Consider the following 11,939-nt stretch of genomic DNA (forward strand, 5'->3'; position numbering starts at 1 on the left):
TGGAAGACGATAGTCTGGCAAGCATGGTCCATAACTATGAAGAAACTTCTTTTACATAAATTAAAGAGGATCTACCAGTGTCCATCTCAAGCAAGTGCCAATTGGTGTGGGATTCGGCAGCTAAGATGGCTCTGTCTAACTGGTTAAGGAGAAGAGTTAGTATAAGACTGGAGTCTGTTTCAAGGAGACAGAACAAGATCTTGAGAATTAACAACAGCAGCGATAAAATGGCTGGAATGGGCTAAGTAAAAGACAGCACATGGAGAAGAATCAAAGCTGATCACAGCTCCAAACATTTGGCCTCTGTCTTAGTTAAGGTCACTATTGCAGTGGCTAAACACCATGACCAAAAGCACCGTGGAGAGGAAAGGCTTTATATCACTCACAGTTTCCTATAAAGTTCCCTATCAAAAGCGGTGAGGTCAGGAACTCATGCAGGGCAGAAACCTGGAGGCAGGAGCTTGTGCAGAGGCCATGGAGGAGTGCTGCTTAAGGGCTTACTTCTCATGGTTTGCTCAGTCTGCTTTCATAGAGAGCCCAGGACCACCAGCCCAGGGATGGCCCCACCCACAATGATCGGATTTCTCCCCATCAATTATTATTAAAATTTCCCACAGGCTTACCTACAGACCCGTCTTAATGGAGGCATTTTCTCAATTGAGCTTCCTTCCTTTGATGATTCTAGTTTATGTCACAGCAACATAAAACTAGTCAGCAAGCTTCCCAGAGGAAGTGTCTTCCAAAATGTAATGGTGACAAGAGACAGGTCATCCTGTCTCAGAGTAATGTTTATAGCTATGTGTGTTTACATTAAGAAAAAAATTAGATCTGAAATAAATAACCTTAGGATGCACCTCGAAGTCTTAGGGGGGAAAAAGAGCAATAGATGTCAAGAAATAAAATTCAGAGCCAGGCACGCCTTTAATCCCAGCACTTGGGAGGCAGAGGCAGGCAGATTTCTGAGTTTGAGGTCAGCCTGGTCTACAGAGTGAGTTCCAGGACAGCCAGGGCTACACAGAGAAACCCTGTCTCAAAACTCCCCCTGCCCTAAAAAAAAAAAAAAAAAAAAAAAAAAAAAAAAAAAAAAGGAAGGAAGTTCAGGGAAGAATTAATTAAATAAAGACTAAAAGAATAATACTTAGAATCAAGCAAAGAGCTGCTTCGTTGAAATGATAAAAGTTATAAACTCCTAGCTCAACTAAGTAACACAAGGAGAAAAAAAGACCCTAATAAAATTAGAGATGAAAGGGGGGTGCTAAAATTTATTGCAGTGAAATCCAGATCATATTTTGCAAACTTACATTTAAAAAACTAGAAAATATGGAAGAAATGAATCTATTTCTAAAGCATATAATCTGTTAAAAGATACAAACACTGATACATATTTATAACAGGCAACACAATTGAAGTTTTAATAAAAAGTTCCCCTCAAAAAAAAAAAATCCCTCAAGACTGGACACATCCACTGCGAAATTCTACCCAATAATTTTTGTTTTGGTTTGGTTTGGTTTTTGGTTTTTCGAGACAGGGTTTCTCTGTGTAGCCCTGGCTGTTCTGGAACTCACTTTGTAGACCAGGCTGGCCTTGAACTTAGAAATCTGCCTGCCTCTGCCTCCCAAGTGCTGGGATTAAAGGCGTGTGCCACCACCACCCAGCTGAAGTGGGTTTTTTTTTCCAATAATTATTTAAAAAGAGCTAGTATCAATACTCTTGAAAGTGTTCCCCAGCCCCCCAAAAGGAAGGCGCCCTACCTATACATTCTGCAAAGCCAGCATCACCTTCATATCAAAGCTAGCTCAGAACACAGACACGAGGAACAGCAACCAAACCAATGGACCAATCCCCCTGATGAAATTTGACATCAAAATTCTCAGTAAAATACTGGCAAGTTAAGTTCATGAAACATTCTAAAAACATCATACTGTAGCAAAATGGCTTCACCCCAGGGGTGAAAGTCTGGTCTGAGACACATAAATTAGTAATTATAATACAACACAAAGACAGAAATAAGGGCAGGAGCCATGTGGTAAAAAGCCTTTGACAAAACTCCACATCTATTCATGGTAAAAGCTCTTATGGAACTAGGGACAGAAGGAGCACGTGACAACATAAGAAGGAACGTCTTTTCGGTCCTTTAGGCAACACTAAGTGGGGGAAACCAAAAACATTTGCTCTAAAATTGGGAATGCCTATTCTCACCACTGTTTAATGGATGAGCTAAGTCTTATTGAGAAGAATAAGACAAGAAATAAAAGCGATACAAATAAGAAAGAGGTCAAAGTATCCTCATTGGCAAAAACAAAACAAACAAACAAAATGCCAGGAGTCCCCTTGGGAGATTTCCAGTACTAAGAACACTTGCTGAGCAAGCACAGAGACCTGAGTTCAAATCCCTAGCACCCATGTAAAAACCCTGGTATGGCTTTGTGCATATCTATAGCCCCAGAGAAGTGGAGAAGACAAGAGGATCGCTAAGCTTGCTGGCTGCCAGCCTAGCTGCAGGTTCAATGAAAGACCCTGCCTCAAAGGAAGAAGGTTGAAACACTTACTACCCTCTTTTGGCCTGTATGTTATATTGGGGGAGGGGGACACATGTACAACTACGCACACACGGACACATACAAGAAATAAACATAACCAAGGAGATGAAAGAGTTTTGCAATACAAACTTTAAAACACTGAAGGTAGAAATTGAAGAATTAAACAAAATGGCAAGAACTCCCATGTACATGGATTGTCAAGATCAGTATTGTGAAAATAGCTACGTTACCAGAAGCCATCTACAGGTTCAATACAATCTCCATTTAAATTCCCTTCTTCACAAAACTGGGGAAAACAATCCTAAAACTTGTATAAAAACACAAAAGACCACCAGCGAATGAAATCACAAACCGAGAACGTAATGCTGGAGGAATTCCGGTAACTAACCGTAAATCATCGACGTATAGTAACAAGAACCACCTGGTACTGAACCCCGCCCCCACCCACCAAGAGATGGAGATGGATGGAAAGAACCCAGAAGAAACTCACACAGCTACAGCTAACCTGATTTTGTCAAATCTGTCAAAAAAGAAATACATGAAAAAGGGGGAGGGGGGACAGCCTCTCCAACAGATGATACTCTTCTGTGCACATGCAGAAGAGTGAGAAACTAGGTCTGTGTCTCTTTGCCTACACAAGAATCTATTCAAATGTAGCAAAGACCTCAGCATAAGAGCAGAAGATTTGAGATATATAGAGAAAGCAGTCAAAATCCTTAAAGTGAGAGGCATAGGTAAGCACTTTCTGAGAAGAACTTAATGGCACAGGAAATAGTCCCAAGGATTGATACCTGAGAATACAGGACGTGCAACAGCCTCTGCACAGCAAATAAAACAGGCACCAGAGCTGTGGTTCTCAACCTTCCTAATGCTATGACCCTTTAACACATGTCCTCATGTTGTGGTGACCCCGACTATAAAACCATTCTCATTGCTACTTCATAGTTGTAATTTTGCTGTTATGAATTGTAATGTAAACATCTGGTATGCAGGATACCTGATATGAGCCCTGTCCCCCCCCCCAATCGTGACCCACAGGTAGAGAACCACTGTACTAGAGTAAAATGGTAGCCTACACCAATTACACGTCAAACAGGAGACCGATACCCAGGATACATAAAGAACTGCAAAATGTAAGTGGTAAAAAAGTAAATCAATAAAGAGAACTAATGCCAACCCTCAAACAGACGGCAAAGAAATACTGCAAGAGTCTTCAGCACTGTTAGCCATCAGGGAAATGCAAATTAAAAGTAATTTTAGATTCCATTTCTGCCCAGCTCTTGTGAAGAAAGCAAAAGACAAAAGGTACTGGAAAGGATGTAGGGAGGAAGGACCCTCACCCACGGCTGGTGGGCATGTGACCTGGTGTAGTCATTTCAGAAGCAGCATGGAGGTCCCTCGAGAAACCAAGAGTAGAACTGCAACTTGACTCAGCTACACTGTAAGCACCCACTGCCCACAATAGCTGAGAAATAGGACCAGCCTCAATATCTATCGATGAATGAATAAAGAAGTAGAATATGAATGATTAGATAGATCTAAGCAGATGCTATCAGACCCTTGGAATAAATTTAGCATAGAGATGGGACATGAAGACATCAGTGGGCTGCTGGTACCAGGCACTATTACACACCGTGACCCACATGGCCTTGAGGTTGACCTGGCTGGAGTGACAGGGAGCAGAGATACAATGGACACATATACAAGGAAGCATCGATTGGGTGGAATTGGAATTGGTTTTGATGAAGATGCAGCAGCATCCTGGAAACTCAGTGTGTGTGTTATTCATAACTGAAGATGGAGGCAGGCTAACTAACCTTGGTAGAGCGCCTTTCTTAGGGGAGCAGTCTCAGGCCACAGTTTATCTGGGAGGAAGACGCTGTGGTTGATACTCTTGGTACATCCTGTCAACATCTACACACAGACCAGGGAGACTTGCGATTTTCATGTGTCCGAGGCACTGGCTTCCTTGACCCAGCCGTGTTTATGTCAACAGTACACATCCACTTAGGAGATTCATCTATTCTACACATCTCCCCCTTTCTTCTTTCGTAACTGCTCCTGACGAAGCTTGACTTCTAATCCAGCTCTGTGCAGTGTCCAGAACCAACAGAGAAAGAAAGAAAACGTCTCCACGTCTCCGTCTCTGGGCTCGCTTATTCAGGTCATCCTTCACCAAAACAGGAAACACCTGGAAACGGATGAAGTCCTTCCCTGAAGCATGGCTCTCTGGAGGCTGCTTGTCAGAGCCGTACCTCGAAGATGGCTAGGACCCATGTGCACACATGATCTAGAATCTAACCAGCTCCTACCTATGTGCTTATTCAAACCCCTGAGTAACTCCTTCAAGTCTTAACACTTTCAAAAGCCAGTTGTCTTGGAAATGCTGTTCCTGCCTCTAAGTTTGTAAGAGCCAGGCCACAAAGTCTTAGTACAATCCTTGTAGGCTTTGGTGAATCTCAACAGCATTTTCCAATTTGGTGGTGGGTTCTCTCTCTCTCTCTCTCTCTCTCTCTCTCTCTCTCTCTCTCTCTCTCTCTCTCTCTCTCTCCCCTTGAGGTGACTATGTTGATTTGTTGATTGGCTTGCAAAGGACAGTGTGACTTGGTGCCAGTCCCTCCCTGAGATCCTGTACCCATGAGCATGCCTGCAGTTACAGCAGCTCCGTGAACTAGATTCCACTGCGCCTGGTCCTGACAGGATTCTGTAAACTCAGTCTTGAATCCCCTGGCTTGAGGTAAGATTTTGCTGTGCTTAGCCAGTCAGAATGAGGCCAGGAATTGTCTCCAAGGATACTCTACTCTGAATAAATCCTTGTGCATATGGAGCCTAGGCCCATTGGCTATATGGGCTTGTTTGATCTTCTTTAAGGATTTGAAAGGCAGTGTCTCATGATAACACACCATTTGGTTTGGATTTTGTGGATCAGGTCACACAAACACAGGAAAGCAGTTAAAAATATTAATGTCTTCCCCAACTGTCTTCCCCTAAACGAGGTTGCTGTGAGGATTAAGTTTCCATCACCTTAAAGCTCTCAGTGGCCCAGACCCAAGATGCACTATCACTGTGGGTTGGGTAGCCCCATCCTCTCCTCACTTTCCTCAGTACCAGTCTGAGGTGTCAGGTAAGTCAGGGCAAGGATGGCATGTGAATCAAAGTTGCCTCTCTGTCTCTTCAGGTCCTGGTGGCATCGTAAGAGCTGCAGCTGTCACTATCTGTGGCTTTCTCAGGGACAGAGGGCCAGTCCTTTGTAGCAGGGAGTTTAAGTAAGATTCTACAAACCAAAAAAGTCAAAACAGGAGTTCATTCAGAGGCTTCAGCTATGTATCCAGCTCTTAACTTACCTGCTCTTTTTTTCTAGGAGCCAATTCCATCCCTTCTTATGGAAACCAAGCGTCCAGCTCCCTAACACAGCCTAAGAGCTGATGGAGCTGAAATGATTTTATGTTCTGTCTGTGGTTCCTCGAAATCTTCAAAGTACTAACGTGTAACAACAGCGTGTCTCTAGATTATGCTTACCTCCTGATTTACACCCAACACACACAAGTGGCCTCCTCCTTACCTGGATTGGGGCCCTTCTCATGAGAGCATTCCCTCGCCTGACGGATGTGGGTACCCTGTGGTCAAGGTTCCCATTCAGGCTCCACTTATGAAATCCTGCACTGCTTTGAGACTGATCTGACTGGAGCATCAGGGAATGAAGCAAGACAGACCCGTGTACAGAAAGGCCTCGATGGAGTGAGCCATGCCCTCTGACGGAAACCCACCAGCAGTGCAGAAACTCAGAGTGTCTGAGTGTGGAGGCGGGTTTATGGTATAGAGCTGAATGAGGAGGCTGGCTAGCCTTGGCAGGGCCTCTCTGCAGGGGAGTAGTTTCCAGCTATTGGGAGGAGGAAGCTGGAGTTGATACTTACTGCACATGGTGCCAACCCTCGGCATCATTGATATGGCCATGCTACTGTCAACAGCACATATTCTCTTGGGACCTCATCCGGTTCCCACAATTACACCGTGGGATGCAGCAGGTCAGTGTTGGGGTCTTAATAGGTGTTCTTCCTGTCAATAAGATACATGTGCATGATTTAAAAAAAAAAAAACAATTCTTAGAGTCTATCAAAGAAAACGTAACAGGTAAAATCATCTTATAGAATGAGTGCATTTGTATGTGTGCTTGTAACTGCTTTCAAGGTGGTTACGCAATAGACATTCCCACGGAAAGTACATATCTACGAAAGTCGGCTTCCCTGTGCCTGCAGACTCTCTGGCTACCAAGGACGGATATGAGGCTCCCTGTGTGCTTATTTTTCGTTACTGATTTTGTTGTTCTGTTTGAGAGACTAGGCATCTATCCATGGCTTGGATTCTTCCTTTTGCTCGTGTTTTGTGATTTGTTGGCCTTTTATGCTCTAGGTCAGTAATAATTAGTTCTTCATGTCCTAAGCATTAGTAATTATTTTCTCCTACTTTGCTCATCCTTCCTTGATTTATGTGTGGTATTCTTTTTTTTCTTTCTTTTTTTTTCCCTCTCAAACTTCACTGCTTATATAAGCGCACTTATTCATCTTTTCCTTTATCATTAATGTGTGCCACTGAAGAAGCCAAAGAAGAGAAAACAACCACAGAATAACTCAAAAGTTATTCAAAATAGACACCAAACAAACAAACAAAAAACCACCACCACTAACAACAACAACAAAAACTCTCTGGAGAATATTCGGATCATGGTGTAATGCAGTCATTACCAGAATTGAGATGTGTATAAGCCAAATCTAGAATAGCAGTTTTGGGAATATTCCAGAATCGAGTATGAGAAGCTCAGGAGAGGATCTGAGCTGAGTCATGTCATCCTACAATCAGGTCTGTGTTGTGACTCATTAGGAGTGATTTCTAGCTCTTTTGTTGAGATAAAGTAGATGCTAAGGTCAATACCATTTATGGATATTCTAAGCATTTTCTAAGCATTTGTATGAAGTGTTTGGATGCACCAGGAACCAGTGTAGGTGGGGGATAACTATCTCTGCTTCGAGAAGCCCTTATTCCAGTAAGGAGAGGTAGATAGCAGGATAATAAAAGATAAACTACATGATATGTAAGAAAGCAATAAGATAGCAAGATGAGGGAGCCGGAGCATGAGTGTCAGGAGAGAGAGGGAGTGGCGGGCATGCACAGGGAGAAGTGACAGGTGGGACGGAAGTTACAGGAGGGGAGTGTTTCTTAACAACCATGTGAAGACTTGGGTTTTACTCTGGATGAGAGACAGGCATCTACAGTTCAGCAAATGGGGAAACTGTGAGTGCTTCTCACTTTGCCTGTGTGCCCAGTCCTTAAAACTCCTTCTGTATCTTTGTGTCAACCAGAATTATTCTCTCTTGCACGTTTGTACATTCAGTGGCCTGTGAAGTGGACCTCACAATGATTCTGATAGAGTGAGGAGTGTTGGATTCCTATTTGTAAGAGCTCTAGGTCCATAGATACCATTTGAATCTGTAGAAAAGAAAGGTGGATGCATGCGTTGTTAGCAGAAATGAACTAGGAAGTCTGAACAGATAAAGGAAATAGAGTGGAGCAAACGTCTCTGCAGTCCCTGATACCGGGCACCGAAAGAGGAGTTGGCATGGCAAATAAAATCAGAATCAGCCTCTTGTCCTCGGGAAATGTGTCTGGCCGCTGTGTTATCTCATGAACACATTGCAACAAAGATAAGAGACCAGTCTGGGAAACAAGATCAGCACTGTGAAGTCAGCAATCATGGGTGAGGTTTCTAAACCAAACTCTGAGGTTGGATGTAGTGGTGAATGCCTCTAATCTCAGGAGACACAGGGAGAGGAAGGGGATGAAACACTGAAGGGGTCGCCATGATTAAATGGGAGTCCTATTCGCTTCCGAATTTTCATACATTAAGGAACACAGCTAGGACCCCAAGGACAGTTTCTCAGAGGCAGAGGGACGGTCCCCTGAGTGGCCAAGCAGGCAGCGGTTGACCTTGGCAGCTAGCTACAAGAAGGAGTAGGCTGAAGGTTATGATGTCTAGAGGAAAAGAAGCAGGCAGGACAAGCAACGTTTGAACAACTGCCCCACGGGTGGGGCTTTGGGATAGCAAAATTCATCAAGGCAATAATTGTTCCTCCCTTTTCTTTATCTAGGTCTCGGGTGTCATTTTTCTCCTTATCTTGGGCTTAGGCTGGTTGTAAAACAGAATTTTATCTCTAAGACAGTAAGGTTTAGGAGACCCCAGACCTTACTTGTCCAGACATTCGAAGTGCTTGCTATCTACATCAGTGTTCTTCAGTGATTCTGTTATTTCCACTAGAGAATGCTATCTGCAAAGGCTAAACTCTGGCACACTGATATTAACATACTCCCAACGTCCCCTGGAAGTTCCAAGGCCCTTTGCTCATTCTCTTTCCTCCTGCCTGTGGCCCCAACACATTAGAACAAGGAAGGATGCGGCAAGAGGATTACAAATCTGAGGCCCAACTGTGCTAAGGGGTGAGACCCTGTCTCAAAGGATGGGAAAAAAGAAAAGAAACCCACCATAAACAACAAGGTGGACTTGGCACAAGCAGGATTTTCCCAGATTGCACTCAGAGGGAGTACCAAATACGGAGATGTGTAAATGGAGGAGAAGTGACAAGAGCTACAGGACCAGACCTGGGTCTGAATCCCAATTATTGTATCACATCAAACAAACGTGCCTTAAGTATCTTCATTTATAAAATGGAGACAATAATCATCTGGATTTTATAGAGTTGTTATGAGAATAAAATGAAGTATAGTATATAGGAAAAATCTAAAAGTCCTAATGAATGCTGAGTATTTGCCATTCTTCTTATAGTGGGAGCTATCCTTTTCTATAGAACAAAAAAATAACATTTATTCAGAACACTATGTGTAAGTGAAATGAAGCAAACATGTTCAGATCTTGGCATACAGTGAACTGCCAACGGAAAAAGCAATCAGTGCTGGCCTTGAGGTAGAGATATTTGTACAGCCTGTATCTTGTGGATAGCAGAAAACTAATGGGGGCTAATGACTGGGGGGGGGGGGGGAGAGAGGCATGGCCAGATCTGGCTTTAGATTAGATGTAGTATAGACAGGAAGAGCCAAGTCCTAGCAGATAAGACAGGAGACTACAGAAATGAAGGAAGAAATCATAGTGATTTGGACAGAGATAATGGCCTTGAGATTAACAAAAGTTTAAGGAGGTAGCCTCAGCAGGAGTTGGCTCTTGGTCTATAGTGTCATTATCTAAGACTGTGAAAATAAAACACTTGAGTGGGGAGAGAATTAATGAGAGTCCTACATACGTTAAATCCGAGTTATCTTGAGATGTCATGATGAACACATCTTGTAGTTGAATAGGAAGGCTCTAGATCTAGGCTGCACTGCATATCTGGATCCAGGGCTAGAGAGAGTATTCCGGGCAGGGACAAACCAGCAGCCATGGACACGTATAAAGAGATGGAGCTGTTGTGTTGGGCAGGCTTGATGTAAAGTGCCAAATGCCTGTATCCTTTTGTTGTTGTTAAAGACAGAGTCTCATTGCATAGCCTAGGAGGCCCTTGAACTCCAGAGGTTCCTGTCTCAACTTCCTGGATATCAGGAAAAACCTCTTAAGAAACTCAAGACATGTTTTTCCTGAATCCTCCTGGCCTCATCAACACAGAAACATTGTACAATGAATCTGCTTTGTACTAAAGAACACGCACATGTGGGAAATCCAGATAGGAAAGGAAAGTCTGAGGCTTGCTGGAGATCAAAACTGGCACAGAAGCATCATCCACCATCTATGCATCACACGGAATAGCACAACTTGGATGGAAAATAGAATGAGCAAACCAGGGAGGACCGAAGAGGAAACCACAAGCTGACTCTTAGCACTGAGATGCCAGTGCTACGATGCCTGGCCTGACCAGCTGGGGTCAGATAAAAGGAGTAAAACAAATAGAAACGTGAGAGTATACAGGTTTGTAAGGAGAATGAATTGCTACAACGGTTGTAAGCCAAGGATACACTGTTTAAATCCAGACAGGTGTAGAATTGTCAAAAGAGTAAAGTATGTGTGAGAAGGTTTTGCCTACAGAAGAAAAGGGACCTTATCTTCCTAGTTCTTGACCTAATTTTAAATACAGAAACTACCAGAATTTCTCCTTTTCAAGGAGTTGAGACAATTCTGTTGGCTCTAATATTCTTGCCCTAGATCCATATGCAGATCTGGTAAACAGCTATCTTATTCATTTATCTTTTGAGAGACAGTCTCACCCTGCAGTCCATGCTGGTCTCAACTTCGCCATTCTCCTGCCTCAGCCTCCCAAGCCCTGAGGTTATAGTTTTTTTCCTAGGTTCTTAATCTTCCACAGATATCTTTCTTTCTTGTTCTCTCTCTTCTTGTAAGCCCCGATATATTTAATTGGGATGGTATTTTTTGTGCTGTTTAAGATACTTTTGCACTTACTTATTTTTGTGTATACGTGGTGGAGCCTTGCCACACACACACGGTGTGAATGTGGAGGTTAGGGGAGAACTTGTGGAAGCCTTCTTTCTTTTCGTTTTACCACGTGGGCTCTGGGGCTCTAACTCGGTTATTAGATTCGGTAGCAAGTGCCTTTTACCTGCTGGTCATCTCACAGGCATCTCTTTTGTCCTTTCTGTATTTTGCAAATTAGTAAACAAAGTAATGAGTTTCATTGAATCATTTTTAATAAAATAATAATTATTACTGTTACTCTTATTAGGTCCTGACCCCTCTAACTCTTACACCTATAACCCCCCTCCCCCTATACCCTTCTAGGATTAAATAAGCTAATGTGTGTTAATTTAAAAATTTCTGACATATAAGAAATATTGTGTCAATTATCATGATTATCAATGTCTTTAACTCAAATATTGCCTCAGTTTCCATACTGTGTCAAACTATCTCACAGAAGAGGAACAGGGAGGCAGGCATACACGTAAGAACGTCTCCAAGACCACAGAACTAGAAATAGACAGAGACAGGAATCAAATCCTCATGCCTCCCATTCTATAACGTTTTCCTTTTTGTTTTTAAAATTGTTACATTAACATAAAACATTCATTTCCAGTCAGTGTTCCTTGTAATGAAATGGCTGAATTCACAGAATTAATACACGCATCTCCCATCTCTGACAGTTCTAATGACATCAGCACAGCCTCTCACTTTCAGACCAGGGATCCTAAAGTGGTCCACATCCCGCTTTGATTTCCCACAGGTATGAGCAACCCTTAGCACATACCTCAAAGCTTACCTTAATAACAAGGAGTAGAGGCGTGGCTCAGTCGTTACAAGCACTTACTGCTCTGGCAGAGAGAGAGGACCAGGGTTTGTTACCCAACACCCATCATCATGAAGTTCACAATTTCTTGTCACTCCAGGTTCAG

The sequence above is a fragment of the Mus caroli genome, unplaced genomic scaffold, assembly GCF_978045245.1.
Source record: "Mus caroli unplaced genomic scaffold, Mus_caroli_1 scaffold_17, whole genome shotgun sequence".
Classification (NCBI taxonomy): Eukaryota; Metazoa; Chordata; class Mammalia; order Rodentia; family Muridae; genus Mus; species Mus caroli.